At 42.1% G+C, this 22,726-nt stretch overlaps 1 long non-coding RNA gene across 1 annotated transcript in view; it reads left to right on the top strand.

The window, feature by feature from the left end:
* LOC116659635 overlaps positions 1-22,271 on the top strand; it is a 23,403-nt gene extending 1,132 nt beyond the window's left edge. The window contains exon 2 of the long non-coding RNA XR_004315020.1: positions 21,997-22,271. This is a non-coding gene — a long non-coding RNA (uncharacterized LOC116659635). The remainder of the gene's footprint in view (positions 1-21,996) is intronic.
* The last annotated feature ends 455 nt before the right edge of the window (positions 22,272-22,726 follow it).

The raw sequence follows: 22,726 nt of genomic DNA on the forward strand, positions 1-22,726 counted from the left end.
GCATTATTCACTCTAAGAAACATCTTATAAAAATTCTGCTAAATAGCTTAACCCACAGGATGGGAACTGGGTAAGGATCTGCTGGGCTACCAATGGCATTTCCTTTAGCATTCCTTTCGTCTGTTCTTCATGGTTAGTGCCCTTGCGAAGGTGAGTAAAATCTGACACGTTAACAGGCAGTTAATCAAGTTTTAATCAGTGAAGTGTCCTGGCAGGTCTAATTCCTTGTGTGAAGTCAGTAATGAAACCTCAGTATCTCAGTCCATGGAGCTGCTATATTAACCACTGTGGTCAAATTCCTATTTATTATGGCATTTGAGACAGGAAAACGCTGCACTGTCAGAAGATTATTTTTTAAGAGAGAAAACGACCATGCAACACAATTTTGGAATACTTATTTTTGCTTTGTGTCAAAAAACCATACTATTAAACCCCATAATGGAAGTAACGCTTTTTCCAGCTTTCATCAGTGGTCCAAAATGTCACGCAATGAGAATTTAGTAGGACTAAAGTGACTATTTGACATGCAGAACCGAGCTGTGTCATCAAGACTCCACAGGTAGTGAACACTTGGCGACTGATGGGTGGGAAGAGTGGGTACATTCTAACAAGGGGTCAGGGGGCCCCAGGAGAGCTGCTGTGTAATTGACTGCAGCAGCAGATGGAAGGGCGCACCTCACATAAGAAGAGTATCATTCTATCACTGAAGAACGGGGCCTCATACACAAAAAATAAATATAAATGTAGAGCTGAAGCCAAAGTTGTCTGAAATGGTGTTACTGTGTGAGAGGCTTTTAAAAGATTCTTTTTAACTGAAATGCACAGTGGAAACTTACTGTGATACTAATGTAGGCCAGGATGAATAACCACCTCAGAGGTGAATCTATTCATCACAGGTTGTGTTCGATAGTTGTTTGTAAGGGGTAAGTATTTACTTCAGTAAAGTTGATTACATGTAATAATAGGCCTTATGTTTGATGAGATTCCAAATATAAACTTTTAAATACTTCTGCATGTTCTAGAGTAATAAATGTGGCTAGAGTTTATTATTTTCTGATTATATAATAAGGAATGAAAACTTTTTTTTTTTTAATTGAAGTATCATCCATTTACCACATTGTGTCAGTTTCTGGTGTACAGCATAATGCTTCAGTCATACATGAATATACATATATTCATTTTCATATTCTTTTTCACCATAAGTTACTACAAGGTATTGAATATGGTTCCCTGTGCTATACAGTATGAACGTGTTGTTAAGGAATGAAAACTTTAATTTGAATTTTCTAATAAACTGAGCACTGGTCCACATGAGACAGTCAATATATCAAGTTTGATTATTTACTATAGCAGCTCACAGAACTCAGGGAAATACTTACATTTGCCAGTTTATTAGATATAATAAAGGATACAGATGAACAGCCAGATGAAAAGATACATAGGGCAAGGTCTGGGAGGGGCCTGAGCGCAGGAGCTTCTGTTCCTGTGGGGAACATCGCCTCTCTGTGTGTGGTTGTGATCTCCAATCTGGATGCTCTCCGAAATCCATGGGACTTTAATGGAGGCTTCATCAATAGGCATGATCCACCACTAACTCTACTTCCAGCCTTTCTCTCTTCTCAAGAGAATGGAGGGCAGCGCTGAAAATTCCAAGCTTCTAACCATGGCTTGGTCTTTCTGGTGACTAGCTCTCATTCAGAAGCCATCCAGAGACCACCCCCACCTCTGAGTTGTCTCATTAGAACAAAAGGCACTCCTATCACCCAGGAAATTACAAGGGTTCAGGATCTCTGTGCTAGGAGCTGGAAATGGAGGCTAATATACATTTCCTATTATCTCACATAGACATAATTGTGTTCTTAATAACTGGTGGTGTTTGTGGTCATGTTAATGTTATAAAGGGGAAGACATAATCAGAGAGATTTATGGAACATGTGAGACTAGTGGGCCGTCATAGGATTCTGACACAAGACTATCCTGCAACAAACTTCTTTCCCTAATTCTGCAACCATATTCTGATAAATGGGACGGGAGTTAGAAATCCCTTTTATAGAATGCATGTTTTTATTAATTACACAGAATAGTGTAAACATATTAAAATTGAAAATAATTGAGCAGACTTCTGATCCCCCAGGAGCTAGATCATGTCTCTAGGCCTGACCTACTTCAACTGATAAAAATCTTTTAATGTCATTTAATCGATTGGTTTTGTTGTCATTAAATGAGATTGATTTAGGCTGCAGATTGCTATGATTATGTAATTCAGAAAGAAATTACTTCATAAATACATCACAAAAATATTGTATCAGAAAGGAAAAATCTTTTTATTAAGTAAATCATTCTGATGTCACTAGTCTGCTTGATGGTGTCAATGGCATTGAAACTGTTAACAAATGAACCAGTGTAACCTCAAATTTATTGTGGCACACTATAGTTTTAAATAAAGCTTAGTTTAAATGGTGTCAGATCCTTAATTGGAAGAATTGTTTTTGGTAAAACTTACAAATGCAGCACAATTTTCCTATTTTACTTTTTAAAGCTTTTAACACTATTTTGTATTTTCTTTATCTATTTGTTTCCTAAGCTTCAGTATCAAATGCACCTAACAAAAAAGGAATGGAGTTGAAACTCTGACTCGTTATCTGCCTAGTCCTTTTAATACATCTCATAAGAAACAAAGACTGAAGACTCAGCCAGCATCAGAGCTTTGTTCCTTCCTACTGTTACTTAGGCTGTCGGGTTTCAATGAAGAATTCACTGAAGTGGAAACCTGATCAAGCAATAATGAAGTTAAAACAACACCCTCGGAGACAGTGAAATCTTAGTAAACTCTTAAGTGATGAAAATGAAGTAGTCCCACACTTTACACAAAAAGACTGAAATAAAATGATTGCCTGACTTGTTAAATAAAGAAACACACCATGTCAATAAACATTTCTCAGTATGTGTTAGTACATTACACAGAGCAAAATTCTTATTGAGATAGATGTGAGGAGAATGTCATTCAAATGTCTTGAGTTTAGTAGATGACTTCGAAAAGGTAAACCTTCACAGAAGCTGTCATCATGTCTGCCTTTGTTAGCATATCTGATACTTCACCGGGAATAATCATTTCCTCTGCTTGGTTTTTATTGACTCAAAGTTGTGTGTTTATTTTCTATTTTGTGACTCTGGTGCAAGTGTCATTCAAACTCAGATGGTACTGAGACAGCAGTCTGATTAGATCCCTAGGAGAATTGCTTAACTCCCATGGGAACTTCCAAAGAGAGAAATAGTTCCTCACTTAATTATTAAATTCCTAAAAAGTACATAAGAGGAGGCATCTTTATGGTTTGTTAGATTTCATAATAAGACTTGTTCTTAAGCAAGTAAAACTCAGGAGATCTTTCTAGGTGCGTGTATTCATCTATCAATAAGATTGAAAATCTTAGATTATCAAAATATCTATAATTCCCTAGTATTAAAATACTGCTCAGTTGTAGGCACTCAATTCAAAAGATCACTAACCTTCACAACATTTTTATGTCAACTCTCAAAACTTTCCTGTTTACTACCCACAACATGATAGCACCCTGGAAATGCACACTGTAGAAGACTCTATTAATGGCACAGAATTAATGACTAAAATATTTTCATGCTTTATTTTTTGAACTATTATGGATTTTTTTCTAATTGCATTGTATGCATCATTGTACAAACTGGCAAAACTTCAACAAAAAAGGAGAAATAAAAAGCTCTGGTAATCCCACCATCAAAGACACATTGTTCTCTGCTGACTGAACACATCAATTCCTTTTAAAAAGATAAATTGTTGACACTTTATACATATACATATACATTTTATACATATACATATAGAAATTATATGTACTCTTATTTTTCAATATTTTGGAAACACTATGTAACTGGTTTATGATATTCATTGCATTAAAATTCATTTTAATATGTCATAATTTATTCAAATATTTGGTAATTAAACCTACTTTCTGCTTCTGTTTTTATATAAAATGTTGTAATAATCATCTTGGTACTTAAAATTTAGTCCATAATTCTTATACTTCATCAGGTAAAAAAATTGAATTCTTAGGACAAATGTGAAGTTTCACCCACTGTAATCCATATTGCCAAATTATTTTTGCGATATTTCTTTACAAGGGCTCTGGAATCATATATATACACCAAATTCTGCCAAATGTTTCATTACAGTATATAAAACCCAAACAATTTTTGGCTTTGAATTTCTCCATTATTCTTGTGTGTTACAGTGGAACTATTCCAAGTACTAGAAAGATAATTTACTACCATTAAAAATTGTGACAAAAAATCTGTGTGCCACCATTCATCTATAAATGAATGATACATTTGATAACACTTTAATATTTGCCAGGAATCCAGTGCTCTAGTATTAAAATACTGTTCAGTTTTATGCCTTTAATTCAAAAGATCACTAACCTTCATACCATTTTAAAATCAGCTCTCTAAATATTCTTGTTTACTAGCCATGGCATGACAGCACCCTTGAAATGCACACTATGGAAGACAACAATAGCTCTTGAAAGTTTACAGAGTTGTCACATCCTTATTGTTTGACAATCAGGTTGAATAAGATTAGTGTCATATGTCAATTTGAATCAAAGAATTCTAGATAAAGCCAAAACCATTGCTGGAAACAATGAACCATAACATCGTCAGCTAAATTTTGCTGCCTCAGAAGTATCCTGTCAAATGATGCACAAATAGACAAGGGACTAGAACGCATACCAAGATACCCTGACCATCTGTTGGTAGATTATCAAATGGAGGTTGGTGCCAATAAAGCAGTAAATGTAACATCAAGGTCAGCATCTAGAGGTTATAGTACTGTATTTTCCAGAACCATTATGTGAGTTCAGAATCAAATATCCTTTCTGTGCTAAAAATCAAAAATTTTAGCTGCATTTTGAATATTGCATTCACTATCCAGTATGGAAAGAGACAGCCTCTCTACTAGGTAATGTGCTGCTCAGTTCGTTGCTGTTGCCTCCCAAGGAGCAAGCTTGTGTAAGTAAGTTCTTTCTGACTTCCTACTTCCTTCATTCTGTCCTGCCCTGGGGTTATGGTTACAGAACAGGATGCACTAAAATGTTGAAATCCTCTCTCCAATTTATTAATCTACTCCATACTGTGAGCTTAGGGTAATGCTTGGACCCAAATTCCAGAATAGAGTTTGTTCTGGAATAAACTCTACCCTTACTAAAGGTGGTTTAACAAGCCTGTTTAAATGCACATCCAATTGTTTTTAGGTGTAATTGACATATAACATTTTATTGGTTTCATCTGTATAATGTAATGATTTGATATTTGTATATGTTGTGAAATGTTCACTACAATAAGTCTGGTTGACATCTGTCACCATACATATTATCATTTTTTCCTTGTGATGAAAAATTTTCAGCTCTATGCTCTTAGCATCTTTCAACTATACAATATAGTATTATTAACTAGAGTCACCATGATGTACATTACATCCCCATGGCTTATTTATTTCATAACTGGAAATTTGTACCTTTGACTCTCTTCACCCATTTCACCCACTCCCTACCCCCTGCCTCTGGTAACCACCAATCTGTTCTCTATATCTATAAGCTCATTTGTTGTTTTTGCTATGGTTGTTTTTTAAAGATTCCTCATGTAAGTGAAATCATATAGTTTTTGTCTTTCTCTGTCTGACTTATTTCACTTAGTGTAATGCCTTCAAGATCCACCCATGATGTTGCAAATGAGAAGATTTCATTCTTTTTTTATGGCTGAATAATATTCCATTATCTATCTATCTATCTATCTATCTATCTATCTATCTATCTATCTATCTATCTATACAGATTGATAGGTCACATTTTCTTTATCTATTTATCTACTGATGGACACTTAGATTGTTTCCATGTCTTTGCTATTGTAAACAGTGCTACAATGAACATAGAGGTGCTTATAGGGTTTTGAGTTATTTTTTTCACTTTCTATGGATAAATACCCAAGAGTGGAATTGTTTGATCATATAGTAGTTCTATTTTAAATCTGATATTCTATTTTAAATATTTGAGGAATCCCTATATTGTTTCCCATAATGGATGGCTGCACCAATTTACATTCCCACCAGCAAAGCACAAAGGGTTTCGTTTTCTCCACATCCTCTCCAACACTTGTTATTTCTTGTCTTTTTGATGATAGTCATCTGACAAGGTGTGAGATGGTATCTCACTGTGCTGTTGATTTGCATTACCTGGTGATTAGTGATATTGAGCATCTTTTCATGTACCTGTTGGTCATCTGTATGTCCTCTTTGGAAAAAAATGTCTATTCATGTTCTTTTCCCACTTTTTTTTAAGTTGGACAGTTTGGGGTTTTTTGATGTTGAGTTGTATGAGTTCTTTGTACATTTCAGATATTAACCCCCTATCAGATGTCTTGTTTACAAATACCTTCTTCCATTCAATAGGAAGCTTTTTCTGTTTGGTCTAGTTCCCTTTGCCTTGGACATCCATTCTTAAAGCTAGGCTGGAATAAAGTTTGCCCAGTTATTTGGCTGAACATGACCCTGGGTGTGTCTGTGAGAGTATTTTGAGATGAAATCAGTGTTTATATTGGTGGAGCGAATAAAGCAGATTTCCCTCCCTTATATGGATGAACATCGTTCAATCAGCTGAAGATCTGAATAAAGCAAAGAAGGGTGGCAGTGGGCCCGTGCTTATGGAATTCACTGGTCTTACCGTATCCCCCACCATCCCGAAGCAGCTGGCTTAACAGAACAGTTGAATAGCCTTTTAAAATCCCAGTTACAGTGCCAGCTAAGTGGCAATACCTTGAAGGTTTGGAGCAAGATTCTTTCTAGAAAGCCGTGTATGCTCTAAATCAGTGTCTGATACAAAGTCCTGCCTCTCCCACAGCCAGGCTTCACAGGTCCAGGAGTCACGTGTGGAAATGAGAGTGGCACCACTCGCTACTACCCTTAGTAACCTGCTGGCGACACTTCTGCCTCCTGTTCCCTGACAATGTTCTGTGGGCCTAGAGATCTTGACTCCAAAGGAAGAACTTCCATCAGGAGACACAGAGATGATTCCATTGAACTGGAAATTAAGACTGCAGCCTAGCCACTTTGGGATCCTAATGCCTTTGGATTAACAGGCAAAGAAGGGGTTTACTGTGCTGACTATAGAGATTAATTCTAAACACCAAAGGGAAATTGGACGACTCATCTACAGCGGGAGTAAGCAAGAGGGTGTCTGGAACATAGGAGATCACTTACAGTGTCTCTAGGATTACCATGCCCTGTGATTAGGTAATGGAAAACCCTAGCAACCCAATCCAGGCAGGACTACGAACGGTCCAGACTCTTCCAGAATGAAGGTTTGAGTCATCCCACCAGTTAAAAATCACAACCAGTTGAAGTGCTTGCTGAAGGCAAAGGGAATACGGAATGAATACTGGAAGAAGGTAGTTATTAATATCAGCTATGACCACATGGCCAGTTACAGAAATGAGGACTGTAACTGTTTTGAGTATTTCCTCCTTATTTTGTTGTGAATCTGTGCGTGTGCATACAAAATAAATATCTTTGCTTTCTTCTCTCTGTATTCCATGATCATGTAAAGGAAGATGCACTGACATTATATCACAGGGTTTAAGTACGGCTAATTATTTATGGAATGTCAGGGAGGGGAGCAAACATCACTCAAGGACTTTACCTTCACTTCTGGCAAAAGAGTTCGAGTGTTTTCGGTTAACACACAGGATATTGGTTTCATGTTGGGTAAAATTATGACCTTGTTGTCCTTATTTGGAGATTAAGTATAGTTTAAGGAGACGCACATAGGTGCCAAGTTGACAAGGGGTGGATCTGTGATGGTTAATTTTGTGTGTAAACCTGACTGGGCCATGGGGGTGCTCAGACATCTGGCCAAACATCACTCTGGGTGTGTCTGTGGAGTGTTTCTGGATGAAAGTAACATTTGGACTAGGCAGGCCAATTAAAGCAGATTTCCCTCTCCAATGTGAATGAGATGTATCCAATCAGAGACTCGAATAGAACAAAAAAGCTGACTGAGAGGAAACGCCTGTTTGACTGCTTGTCTCTGAGCGTTGGTCTTTTTTTCTACCCTTTGGACTCAGACTGAAATATCGCTCTTCTAGGGTCTCCAGCCTGCTGGCTTTCAGACTACACATCACATCTCCTGGCTCTCCAGCTTGTCACCCTCAGATCTTGTAAATTCTGGTCTGAGGACTAAGGCGGTTTCAAACACGGTCACCACATGCTCTTCTTTGAATCGGGCTTCTGTCCCTTACCAGGGAAACATTAATCGTCTATCCAGAAACTGACCACTTCTAACCTCCTTCCTACACTGTCACAATCTTGGTCCACGTTCGGAGCTGCCCTCATTTCTAGATAATTGCAAAAACCTCTGCTTCCCAACTGTCTCCGTACTCTGGCCCCTGTCTCTCATAGCCCTATTCTCAAAGACACAGCAGCCAGAGTGATGCTGTGAAAACATGTCAGACCATGTAGTTCCTCTGCTAAACACCTGTGATGGATCCCACCTCACTGAGAATAAAAGCCATGCTGGACCTCAGCATCCTAGCTGCTCCCATTGCCCTGCTCCCGAAGCCTGCTTTTCCTCCTCTCATTCTCTCTGTTCACACACCTTCTGCCCCCACTGGCCATCAAGCTCCCTGGGCAAATCCTTGACTCAAAACCTTTGCCCATGTTTCTCTCTCTATCCGGAAGGCCTTCCACCAGGTAACTGCATGGCTTGCTCACAGCCTCTTTTGGCTCCCTATTCAAATATCACCTATTCAAGGAGACCAGACATGGCCCCTTTATCCAAAGTTGCAGCCACCTTCTGATCCTCTGTCCCCTTTCCCCACTTCATGTTTTCCTTCAGCACTTACCATCATCTGACATGCTATGCACTGTACTTGCTTCTTATCTATTCTTTTCCTGAAATGTAAACTCCATAAAGACAGAGATTCTGCTTTTTTTGTTCACTGCTCTATCCTCCACCCCTAGAACCATGCCTAGCACATTTTATGTGCTCAGTAAATCACATTCTGTGAATAATTACAGCTTAGAAATGCTGTATTCACATTGCTTTAGGCCGAGGGAGTCTACCAGCCTTAGAGATTATCTTTAAAGATTACCTCACACACATTTTTTTTTTGCTCGCTTTCAGAACTACTATAATATAAGACACAATCCTTACTCTGAAAAATCTAGCTAGAAAGAAAAGTTACTTAAAATTGTAATCGACATTTTGGCAGAATGACAAGACCAGGGTTATTCTTAGGGTGTACATCTCTAGTGAACACTGACTATAGACTCAGTCTCTGATTTCTTCCTTCTGACTTAAAAGGCAAGAGAAGGAGTGAGAGAAAATGCCATCTTCATCTTTGTCCTTTTCTCTGAGAAGCTAAAACTCCTCCTGGTTAACCTCCAATGAGTTTCCTAGAATACACTGTCCATCATCACTACGCATTCGTTAGTTTGCCCACAGCGAGCTGTCTCCACTTGTGGACACCTTCAACTACAGCCTAGGAGCTCAGTAACAGGATCTGGAAAACCCTCGTGTCCTAGACTAATGGGCTTCCCCCCACTGCACTCTCCAATCTGTTGCTTTTCCCCTTCTCTCCCAACCCAGAGGGGAGCAAGTCCCATCACTATGGACTCTTCATCATGCTCCACCGCATCTCTTCCTCCTGAATCTCACAGCTTCTGTCTTCTGTCCACTGCATCATTGCTCACCTGAGTTATTGTGACTGGTCCTTGGGGTCTCAGGCTGGTCCGGCCTCTGATCCTTCCTAGAGTTCACTTGCTGAAGGATGAATTAAAAATTCAAATCTCTGAAAAATCTAAAGAGCTGTGACTTGACTCTTAAAACCCCTCTGTGGCTCCCCAGTGCCTGCAGGATAAAATTTAAACTGCAAAGCATGGCCAGGTCTGCTCATGACCTTGCATCTGCCAAAGTCTGCAGATTCAACTTTTCTGACCTGTGAAGTTTTAGCAGTTAGCCATGCTTAACTATTTAAAGATCCTTGAAAGGGACTATGCCAGACTCTTGGGGCAGAATATCACCTCTCTCACCCAGTCCCTTGGCTGGAAAATTCCTCCTCATTATTCAAAACTTAACTCAGTTGTCATATCCACCAAGAAGCCATCCTGATCCTGCTTTGCCTTCTTTCTTGGCTGTCTTTCCTCCATCCTGCTGGAATACCAGTTCTCTATGTCCCCTGGACTCATATTTTTAACAGAGAACTTGCCACAGTGTGTTGTCATTACATGAACTCTTCATACTTCACTTCTTATTTAAGTTGTGAAACCTTCTGGACTTAATGTACTGTAACTTCTCATCACCCACCTGCCTCTAAGCTTCCGATGTTGACCCTGGATGTGGTTGGTCCTCTCTCCCGATGATAACCCTTCTAGATCTTAGAATGACTGGTACCTTGGGTAGAATAGCTTAGCATGCTTCCAGAACTTTTTAACAAGGAGAAAGTTAACCCTTTCAGGTAAAAAACCAAAGGATTATCTGATTGATTTTATTATTTATGAAATGCATCTTAGTTGATTGTGAAGGGAGAAAATAAAATGTTGACTGTGGAGTGTCTAGGGGTGTATCTAGAATATTTCAGAGAAGCAAACTGACTTCATACATTATCTCGCTGTATAATTTTAATGGTAACATACCTACAACATGTCACTAGAACCCTCATATTTATTACCCTGATTTCCCCACTACACTGGGAGTCTCTTGCTGTCATAGGGACTGCAGGCTCTGGTATCACTTGTCCCCTGTCAACCACAGAGAAAGCCTTGTTATCTGCCTGTCGGAGAAGCCCCCTGCATCAGATCCCTGACTCTGATTTTCTTCTCTTATTGTCATACAATTTAAAAGCTGGGGTGGAGATTCTGTCGGCCTGTTTGTCTCTCTTCCACTCATGCTAAGATTTACTCTCAGAAATCAATACTTTCATTTCTGATTTGCGCTCATCACCAAAAAATTTAGTGGCTCTGTTATCTTTTGGACAAACCCTCTGAACAGGGCACTTTGAGATAATGCAGCCTGTCATCTCTCCATCAGCAGGTTTCTTACCTGAGAGGCAGGAGAGAGGGGGTGGTGGGCTGTCTTTAAAGAGCTAAAATGTAATATTAGATTGGGTATGTTAGGTATTTGAGTGCATAGATATTGAAAGCTACAAGCGTTCAATGGCTGCCAATTAAAAAATGCAAGTTTATGGAAGGTAACCAATAATCTTGCCAAAAATGGTGTAAAAGTCACAGAGCTGAAATTAGATATAAATTTGACATGAAGAAGAAGCAATTATAATAGAAAAGATAACACATTCAATAAATAGCAATGAAAGGAAAACAAGAAATATACATTACTTCGTATTTTTAGCCACACTGTTGCGCCTTTGAGGCATAACATGAAAACTATTTGAGCAGCACTCAGTGGTTGAGAGTAGGCTTTGGAGCCAGGTCGCCTAGGTTCAAATCCTAGCTCTGCCTCTCCTTTAACTTGGGAAGTTATTTATTCTCTCTGTGACTCAACATGCTTTTCTGTAAGCCGGGCATACAAATACCGTGAATTCAAAAACATAGTACATGGACAGGGAACTATATTTAATATCTTGTAGTAGCCTTAGAATATGAAAAAGAATATATATACATGTATAACTGAATCACTACACTGTACACCAGAGACTAACACAACGTTGTAAACCAACTATAGTTCAATTAAATAAAGACAATATGTGGCAAGTGGCATGTAATAAGGTATGCAAAAACTATTAACTAATACAAATCTTATTAACATCATAATTATTATTGTTAACCTTTCTCCTCAGATATGCCTCTTAAGCGTTTAGATACCCAGACATGTATGGCTCTGAAAAATAATAGAGAATTTTGAAAACATCTCACAGATTACACTGTTCTTTTAAGAATCTGAAAAGCTGCAGTAGCTCGGGGTCTATTATTGATAGAACTCATTTGGAAAGTCCAAATCTGTCCTACTTTATGTTTTTATATACAGTATTCTCCTAATTACATATGTTGGAAAGCAAAAAAAAAAAAAAAAAAAAAAAAAAGAAAAGCAACCCTTGTTTCTTTAGTGTCATTTAATAAAATTAAACCAATCAATAAATCTCATCTTCCCTGGCACATTACTTTGCCAGCCAGCAGACTGCCATCGTGAAGTGTGTCCGAGGACTGGGATGAATACATGGTCCCCTCAGGTTACATCATCCCACGTCTTAAGCTGTTTAATCCATAAAGCCTAGAACATGGTGAAGCTCTTTTATTAATCATACTTTTGGTCAGGGAAAGAGGGAATAATGGGTTTTCCTTTGTGAGCGTGACTTGAGCATTTCTGAATTAGGATCTTATGAACAGTGATAGCACAGAGGCTCATAAGCTCGAGTTATTTGGTCCCTTGTTTAGTTTGTAACTCTGAGCTATTTAGTTGCTATAGTGACAGTAATGATAAAGGCTGACTGGAAGAAGATAACATCTTATTTGGGATTTTGTTGTTGTCGTTGGAAGGGGAGAACATGGACCATGTTGCCCTATTAGACAAGATGCTGGGTTACATCTATTTTGAATGGCAAGTCTCACAGTTTTTAGTACAGATTGTTTCAGTGTGGTGCTTTACAGCTAAACTCTCGAAGGCTTGACTTGGGGTTTAGCAAGTTTAAGATATCCTAATCTCCAACTAACAGGATTTTTCTGAAAGTAGTTGCTCAGTATATGAATTATTATAAAAGATGAAATACTAAGTTTAATACAAAAAAGCCAACTTGAGAAGTTCGTGCAACGTACAATGTACCTTTCGTATTGATAGAATTATTTAATAAGACTGTTAACAGTAAGGAAACTATAGGAACTCTGGCAATAAGTAAATTATGAGGGCTTATTTCCTTTTAATTCTCTGATCCCAGCTGGAACAAGGTGTGATTGGAGAATGGTTTAATTGTCCATGGACATCTGTCTTTGGTGTCAATGGAAAAATAATACCCTGGGCATAATATAGCCGATGGAATTTTTGACATTTTTACATCTTTCACAATCAAGGCTTTGTCAAAAAGTCAGGTAGTGAAACTCCTAAAAACTTATGGATACATTTAGGGTAGAGGGGAAAAAAACCTGGTAATATATCAATATACACAGCTGGAAAGCAGATGTTCAATTGAATGATCTCAGTACTTAGAGAAAGCTATTAAACCTGTTACTTACTTAAATGAGAAATCCCCATAATTTATTGTCCCCATATTTGACTTACTTCTTTTGGCTCCTTGAGATTAACTCTGGAATGATTATTTCTATTATGATTATTGTTGTTGAAGCCAATTACTACAGAAGTTTGACTCCACGCAGTACAGTACGTGAGTGTTAAGAAATGCCCAAGGCTGCTGCCAATCAAAGGAACCGGTGAGTTACGAGTTGTTTACTGTACTGGGAAATGAAGTGATAAATGCATGCCAACCGGTAAAATGTGACATTTAGTATTAGATGCACCACGTTTAAAGAGTTTTTTATTCATCTCTCAGAGGGCCAAAAAGGAGTTTTAATGGAGCCTTCATTATCAAAAGAGACATGTAACACTCAGCTGTTGAAAACACTAGTGATGCTATGGTTCAAACCTCTTAAAGCCTGTGCACATGGGAGGCGGCTACCTGCTCCCATCCAGGCTCCATTTTATCCTTTTTTATGGCTCCTGGCTACTCACAGAGCCTTCCACCAGTTCCTTTGATTCCACCAAATTATTGCGATGAATCAGTGCTGGCTCACAATACTACTAATTTAGTGAACCTGAAAAAGAGATTTCACAGGGGTTTGTATTATCCTTAAAAAAAAGGAAAGACTGCATCTTGATAGCACTATTTGATGTTGCGTAGTTACATTAGGTTCATGTTGCGTGACTTCTTAGCCTCTGATTTACTAACAGGATTCCTTTAAAGGTCATGTCAGAGGGCAAAACTACTCGGCAGTACTAGAAACACTTAATGAGATGCCCAGAGGAGCTGGCCAGGAAAATTCCAATCCTGAAAGTATCACTTAAGTCTGAGTACTGCGTTCCCTGTCCAGCGGGAGAAAGATCCCTTTTCTCATAATCACCGAGTCTCTTATTAAAAACAAAAATTAAATGCTCGCGAATTGGTGCTCTATGAGTCTAGCCATGCCATCTCCCAGAACACATAATTAGATGATTACATTTTAGACAAAAGCTTACTACGGTAATTCACAGCACAAATTTCAGCTAGGGAATAGAAATTGATACATGCAATATGTATCAATACAAATATAAATACATGCATATGTGTTCAGAGCAGGCTTGAGCTATTAAGGGCCATTAAAAACACTGGAGCAAATAGCTCATGGGGATTAAGCTCTAAGAGCCCTCTTTAAAACCAGAAGGCAGCTAATCCCTTCTCACCTATTTGAATGCTTAGCCTCCCACTATAACATTAAACCATTGTTTTTTATTTGTGATGCTGCCTGAGCAGGCAAATATTGGCAGAAATGCCATCCCCAAAAGGTCTTGGGATGCTTTCAGACTAAATTTACCTAGAGGTAAAAAAACAATATAGCGTGGATTACAGAATTTTTTTAAAAATGTTAACTCCATGTTAAATTCATTAACTCATTCATTTCAGCTTCCCTGCCATTTCCCATGACAGTCCCTCACTTAATTCCTTCCTCAAGCTTCCTTTCCCCCTCAAAGCTGCATTAGCAGATTCAGAGAATTGCTCTTTGTGTTTTTTTTCCTGACCCCTCCCTGTAAATTTCCTACAGGTTCTTCGGCTTCTTCATGGCAGGCCTTTTGTAGCTGACCTGTCTGCTAAAATGTTAGGGTCTCACATTACTCCCACAATGATGCCACACTCTCTGCTTTGAGCAGGACAATTGATGGTGATGAGAGACTCTCATGGTTCTGCTGAGGAAGGAGCTGAGACATTCTTGAGTTTTTCTCTTCAAGTATTTCCCATATGCGGATACATACTCTTGGTAGAAAAGCGTATGTGATAAATACCACACATGTTAAATAGCTCTATTTTCCTAGTAGATTTCAAAGAGAAACGCTTCTGAGCATCTTCCCTGTTTCCAATCATAGTTATTTCTTGCATAACAAAAAACTGGGGAGTAAAATACTTGTATACATGTACAAGTCTGCTCAAGGAGAAGGCAAATAAGTATAAATTTAGTGGAATGGTTTGTATTGCCTTTAAACTCACAGTTCAGGTGCTCTATTGCTGTATATTTTTTTTATGTCAGTGTACAGATTTCAACAAGAAGCATTTTTCTCTCTCAATCCTGCTTCATTTCTTCTTACCATTTCTTCCTAAGGCAGATGTTCTACGATTTCTAATTTTCCAGGTTGTATTCTCTCTTCATCCTAAAGCAGTCCTTCTTTAAAGAGAAACCTGTTTCAATACTCAGTATAAATAGACTTCATAAATACATATATATATGTTCATGTAGATACATTGTTCATATAGTTACATATACATTAATATGTATTCATATTCACATTGATGACACTGCCTCTGTATACCACTCTGCACTGGCCTTAGAAAGCCACTTTAATTGTCACGGAATTATGTCCTGATACAGGACCACTAAAGACCAGGCAGGGGAATCTCCGGCCCTCCTGTGCTTTAGAGAGCCTCAGGGATTACAAACCTGCAGAAAAGAAAAGTATCGAAGGCTTAGGAGCCCCTCACAGATCAAGCAGTCAGCACGGACACCCAGCTCAACCTGGGACCCGCCCCAGCCTCTCGGGGGACAAACATCCTTCATGCTCCGGGGTGATACTGCTTCACTCCTTTTTCCTTTCTCTTCCAAACAAAAGGTAACCACGTTTGGATAAAGTGAAGGGTTGTGGCTTATATTCCTGCCCGATTTAGAGATGGACAACATTTCTAAGGGCAGCAGAATTGAGCTGTGGATGTGCTTATGTAAGAAAAATTCAAGTTAATGAACTTGTCAAAGCCTTCTCTCCAAAGTAGGAATGCGAGAGATTCTTGCATGACAAAGTATTGTTCCCAGTAGTGCTGAGTATCCATTTTCTTGCTTCTGTTCACATTCCAATGCATGGTTCCAGAACACTAAAAACTTAGCACGTCATGGACATGGCAGCAGGAGCTGCGGGACCTTCAGGAGCAGCAGGAGCTACTGGAGCGGCAGGAGCGGCAGGAGCAGCAGGAGGGAGCTCGGGGTCTCCTGCTGGATCCTGATGGTCCTGCTTTTGGTCTCTGGCATCTTCCCCTGCCCCCGCCTGCTCTGGACCTGTGACTGTTGGAAGTGGAGAGAGCTTTCAGTCTTGTGGAGGTGCTGATGCTGTGAGAGAGGAAAACTTGACGCACGTGCCTCCCTTTCCGTGGGCCTCTTCAAGGACAGACATCTTCCCAGAGCTTTCCGGACAGCTCCCACCCAGCAAGTGCCCACAGGATGTGTTTTGTGACTGAATTCTTCTAGACAGGTGGTCTGAGGCCAGTCTTTGCTCTGGTGCCAGCAGCAGCCTCTGGGGATGCCTCCCTGTGTGGCCCAGCCCTCGGCCCTCCCTCACCTAGGCACATGCACCAGCCCCGCCCTTCTCACCTTCGGGCTCTGCCTCGGTGGGCTCTCGGTCCTCCACCTGACTCCCAGGGAGGTGCTCCAGGTCAGAGCTGGGTCTGCTGAGCTGCCTGTCACCCGCGGGCAGGACCCTAGTGTGACTGCCTGGGTGGTTTCTGGGGAGGAGGCCGCCATGGTGCCGGGGACCCATCCGTGTGCAGAGTCACCCAGAGCTCATGCTGGCCCTGAGAAGCGTGCAGCAGCCCCTCACTCGGGGAGGCAGCGTGGGTGTCCTCACGCAGCGGCTCCTGCGGTGTCCGGCTCTGCAATGACAGTGACCGGCAGCCGGCCCGGCCCGGAGGTCTCAGAGCCCTGCCCGGCCAGGACCACTCCTGCTTCTGTCCACTCGACCCTCTGCTGCCAGTTCGGACTGGGACCTTGGTCAGCTCAGACGGCCACCCGGGAGGGAAGAGACACAGCCAGAGGGCATGGGCTTCGACTCAGGCAGCAGGGCCCTGCCCGGCTGGCCACAGCCCAGCCCGCCAGCTGGGACCCGGGGTGCGGACGTGACCGGCCCCCCAGGCCTCTGACATGCTCGTGCTTGAGGCAGGGCCCCCCCACCCCAACATGACTGCCCACCTCCAGCAGCGAGGAAGGGGGTGTGGGGCTACCCTGGGTGGGGTCTGAGTGGTGGCCCGGCCTGGACGGGCCTGCCCCGGGCCTCCCTGGGTTACCTTTGGGTCCCTGTGGCCAAAAGGCCAGAGGCGCCTGGGGTGAGAGCTGACCCAGCGCCAGCACCGCTGACCCAGCCCCTCGCAGCGGGCCTTCCGGAGGCCATGGCCTCGGGGTGTTCGGACCCAGCAGAACGTGTCTGAGTGGAGCCAAGTTCAGCAACCAAGTGAGCTGAGTAGGGGCTTCTCGACAGTGGGTGCCTGGTGACCTCAGTTCTAAGTTCTGTTGGGTTCTGCTGCCAGGGAAGTGAGGTCACTTCCTGGGGTCCCCTTCCCCAAGCTTCCTCCTTACACAAAGCTCCCCAAGGGCCTCTCTGGGCTGCCGACTGCTCACCTCCCAGCCCATGCCATGTCCGCACACAGTGACACCAACTCAGCCCCCCTCGCCAGAACTCTGGGGAGGCCTGGATGCAGCCAGGGCGCCAGCTCTGAGGACGCAGCTGGGTTCAGACCCCTCATCAGCAGTGCTGTCACCCTGGACAAGCCACCTGCCTCTCAGGGTCTCCCCAGTCCCCCATCGGTACAGTGGGGATCATTCTGGCCCCTCGTTCCTGGCGAAGCCATCGTGTCTCTGGAGCCACAAACACCTGCTGCGCCTGTCAGCCCCATGGGCTGGCATCACAGGGAGCTCGTGTGCAGACTCAGCAAAGGGAGGGCCCCACAGAGGGCTGGCGGAGCGCAGGGCACACCCCACGCAGGCCATTGACGACTCTTGGCCATGTTCGGGATCCCGGGCAATCCCAAGTTCAGTGGGCATCTCCTTGTCCTGGGGCCTTGCCCTGCTGCTGCTTCTGCTGCTGCCCAGCGGTCGAGGCTGGCATGAGCAGGTCTTCCCTAGGAGCGCAGGGGTCTGAGTAGGACCCTCACTGTTCACTGGACACCTCAGAGGCCTGGATGCTGGAGAGCTGCCTCTCTCTGATGGGGCCCCTGGGGCTGAGCCCTGCTGGGTATGATGAGAGGTCCCAGGAGGAGTGTGCAGGCAGTGGGGACCTACCAGCATGGACCTCTTCCTGGCAGGAGGGGACATCTCCCCGTAGCTCCGTGCACCAGCTGAGGGTGGCTGTGCTTTGGGACGGTTCTCAAGGATGGACGACTGGTCACTGAAGAAAGGCTCATATCCTCAGGGAGCTCAATGCAGGGACCTGTCAAAACAAAGCACAGAGGTTGGCGTCCTAGAGGGTCACAGTGAGCTGAGCCTCAAGACGGGCACCAAGCCCAACTGGGCACATTGTCCTTGAGGTACAATGACCGTGAGGCAGACCCTCCAGTTCTGCCCCCTCGAGGGGAGCCTGCCGCACCAAGATGAGACCCAGCACGGAACAAGGCCACGCTCATGCTAGTTTTGTCGTCCTTAGGTCAAATGTTTCACTTTTGGACGTCAATCCAAAAGATGTTTTTTAAGGATAGGATTGACTTCCAGGTAACATTTTTTAAGGGAAAAAATGTTAAGTGTTAATGAGATGATCTTACCATTGGAACTCAACATGAAATAGCAAAACCATGATGAAACTGTGTTACGCAGGTGGGGATGCTGAGGGTGGGGTGGGCTGTGATGTTTCTGAAAAGCTTGATAGTGTCCCAATCCCAAACCTGATGACAGATGGGAGCAATTCCATCATGGCCAAATTTTTCTCTTCTTCCAAAACAAACACGTGATTAAACAATCAAGAGGTGCTAAAAATACAGTCTAGGGAGGGTTCCCCATGGAAACAATTATCCCATGGAACGTGCTGGGGCATCCAAGATCTGCTCACCTTGATTTCTCACGGCGTTCTTATGAGGTGAGTGCGATCGTCATCAGTGATCTGAGGGGACAGTTGAAGCCCAGGTGGGGTGAGTGACAGGAAGCAGGTAAGGAGCAGGGAGAAGCTATGCACCTGAGCAGGTGGAGCTGATGTCTGTGCAGGTCTGGATTGACACGTCAAGGTGTCTCGTGCTCAGTCAGAAAGCAAGGAGGAAGTGTCCCACCTCTGCCTTGGAGGAGGAGCTGATCGTGACCGTTTATATAGCATCTACTGTGTAGCAATTGGGGTCCTTTCTACACATTATTTCCTTTAGTATGACCCTTAGAAATGGTTTAATATGACTCTAAATAACCAGAAGAATAGGATTTCCTTCAGAGAATGAGTTGGTATCAGAAACCGCCAAACCATTTTCCAAAGCGGCTGTGCCATTCCTCCATCCCACCAGCAGTGTAGGAGAGTTCCAGTTCCTCCGCATTCTCACCAGCATTTGATATTGTCAGCTTTGAATTTTTAAAAATTGTAGTTTTCCAATAGGAGAGTAGTGCTATCTTCATTGCTTAGTGGTTTTAATTTGAATTTCTGTAATGACTAATGATACTGGGTTTTTTCCCTGTGTCTCATCTATTTACCATTTATATATCCTGTTTGGTGAAGTAAAGGTCAAACAGTTGCCACGTCAAAGATAAACAGAATAAACGCACCTATTGAAAGACTCTCAGGGTGGATTAGAAGGAAATCCAACTCCACACTGTATACAGTAGGATGCACTGAAGACTAAGAGCTCAGAAGGTTTCAGTGTAGACGATGGCAAAGACAACGAGGGAGTTACAAGTGAAAAAACGTAGGGACTTTACTATTTATATGGGAAAAAGCTGAATTCATGGCAAAATACATTAAGACCAAAAAAGAAAACTTTAGTGTGATTAAAAAAAAAAAGCCAGAATGCTTTTCTGTTATAATTATCTTTGCACCAGATAGCATAAAATCAGCATTCATAGAGCAAAATCCAAGGAGAAATAAGAAGAAACATAAATACGCTAGTGAGGATAATTTACTTACAAAAAATCCCCTAATAGATCAAGGAGAAAAATAAGTGATACAAATCCCGTGGGAGAAAATCAGCACTTGTTAAAGGAGTCTAAGTTGTTCTACTTCAAATAGGGACCAAGATCTCAGAATAAAGAAGTGTGTGAGGGGAAAGACTGGGACTTTGACAAAAACGAAACTTCAAGGTAAATATATTTTCTTATGAACATGAGCAATTTTAAATAATCTGTTTATGAAAGTGAAGTAAGAACCACTAATTCAATGTTGGAAACTTGATATGTCTTTAAATAAAATAAAATGACACTGTAGCATATTGAAAGCTTACAGATAAAACTACTTACTATTGTTTTACAAATATATAGGCAAGGCTTACAGATAAAAAATGCAGTCCTGTTTTAAAGAAGATGCTCTACCAGACATACACACGGGAGCATCCTATGGGAAAAGAGAGGGCTTCAAATGGGAAGGAAAAGAGGTTTTTTTCTTTCTCATTACATGCTGTTTTGAGTGGTTGGTCACTTGGAAAAAGACAAAAACAAACAATAATAAAACCATCTCCCTACATCTTGCTGTACGTAAAATAAATTACAGGGGATTGAATTTTATATTCTTTAAAAATTCATGGATTACTAGGAAGAAACAATAAATTAAAGATCTAAAAAACGTTGCATTCTTATTCACACCATTCACCATGATATATTTTGAATGGATATAAGAATTAAATGTCGAAAAACAAAGATATAGAATGTTGGGAGGAAACAGTGATGAATTCCCCTGTAAACCTGTCAGAAGGAAGGCTTTCTAAAGCTAACTCACAACACAGAAGCCATAAAAGAAAAAATAGTTTAAATACAATTTTTTTCTAAAAAAGCATGATATACTAAGTGAAAAAGGACAAACCACAAGTTCCAGGAAAGATCAATAAGGGGCTAATGTTCCTAACACCCAGGAAGAATCCGACTACCTAATGGATCAACGTGCACAGACCCCTAACAGTGTTTGTTTTCTGTACCGATGAGGAAGCATCTCTGTAGTTTAGGCTGTGTCTTTTTTTGCAAACTGAGAAAAAGAATCTAAATAAATTCTAGAAGTGACTAAACATGTTTACTCGTGGTGGGGGCTGGACAGAGGGTGGCGGGGAGCCCTGCATACCTGCTCGTGCTTTTTTATTTTGAAACCACGGGAATGTATTACGTGTCTACATATGTAAAAGGGAAAAAGGAACCTCTGCTTGTCTGGTTAAGAGACCCAGGCTCACAGAGACTTAGAAAACACCCGGGACCCTCTGGTTGGGGGAAGTGGAGAGGATTCCTGAGCAAGATGGTGTCACTGGAGCCAAAGCACAGGGCTATGAAGATCAGGTTTTGAACTTCAACTGGGGCCTGTTTTTGTCACTCTATAACACAGCTCTTCATTTGGCATCTGGAGCAGGGAGTCAGATGGGTTCCCTCTGCTGCTGGCTCTGGGACACTGGTTCCCTTGGCCTTCTGGCTTTCCCTAGAAGGGCTGAGAACCAGGACAGAGGCCTCAGCTGACAAGTGGGTGTGGAAGGGACCAGAAAAGGGACAGAGGGTCAGGGGACCGGGCAGCAGAACAAGGTAATACCCCTGGTGTCCCGAGAACGGTGCATTGGGTCTGGTGTCCCGGAAAAAGGGGCCTTTGAGCACAGGTCACAGTTGGGAAAGAAAAGTGGGCCGGGGGCTCCAGATGAGGGGAGCCGTGTAGCAACTTGGGGCAAGGACGCAGATGCCAAAGCTGGGCCTGTCCGACAGGGAGCTCAGGAGGGACTCAGCTGCTGCTTTGGGAGGTGGCAGGAGGTGGGGGGAGGGGATAGCCCGACCCTGGCTCCTGAAGCACCCCTCCCCTCCCTTCCTACTTGGGTCCCACACAGCGCCCCTCACTCCATCCTGCCTTGGCCTACCTGTGCCCCACATACACCCCGATGCTTCCCTCCCCGTTGCCTGACCCCGAGCCTCCCTGCCTGCCTTCGACCATCCCCAGTACCCCCATCCTGCCGTGACCTACCTGCACCTGGGGCTCCATCCTGCTTCCCTGCTGGGGACTGGCCTTCTTGGACATGTGCGTCTCCTGGCAAGCTCTGGAGCCCTGAAGTACCTGAAATAACCGTAAGTTAAGGAAAAGAATAAAGCTCAATGATAAAGAAAATCTCTATCATTTTATTCATTGAATCATGTTTTTTATGTTTACATATAAAATATGCATATCTGTGTGCATATGCATGACTATATTTTGCGTTTCTATGTAATAAAATTACATATGAATATTTTATTTCTTTAAAACATTGAAGCATTGTGGCAAAATGTTAGCATTTAAAAATCTTTCTTCTAAGAAATCAAATCATATACAAATGCTTGAAGTTTCTTTTTCACCTTTCCTTTATCCCATTCCCTTCTTTCCATCCAAAGACATAACTGTTATCCTGAAGTCAGTGTTGTTTTACTTTCCCAGCTTTTTTTTTTTTTTTTTTGCCAGTCCCGCGGCCTGGGGAGGGTGGGGCTCCGGCGAAAGGATGAGGGGCGGATTCCCCTCCCGATCTCAGAGAAGCTGCCAAAAGGGCAGCGGCGTGCCCACCTGCCGCCACCTCAGGCGGCCGCGAACCA

Source organism: Camelus ferus, chromosome 24, assembly GCF_009834535.1.
Source record: "Camelus ferus isolate YT-003-E chromosome 24, BCGSAC_Cfer_1.0, whole genome shotgun sequence".
NCBI lineage: Eukaryota > Metazoa > Chordata > Mammalia > Artiodactyla > Camelidae > Camelus > Camelus ferus.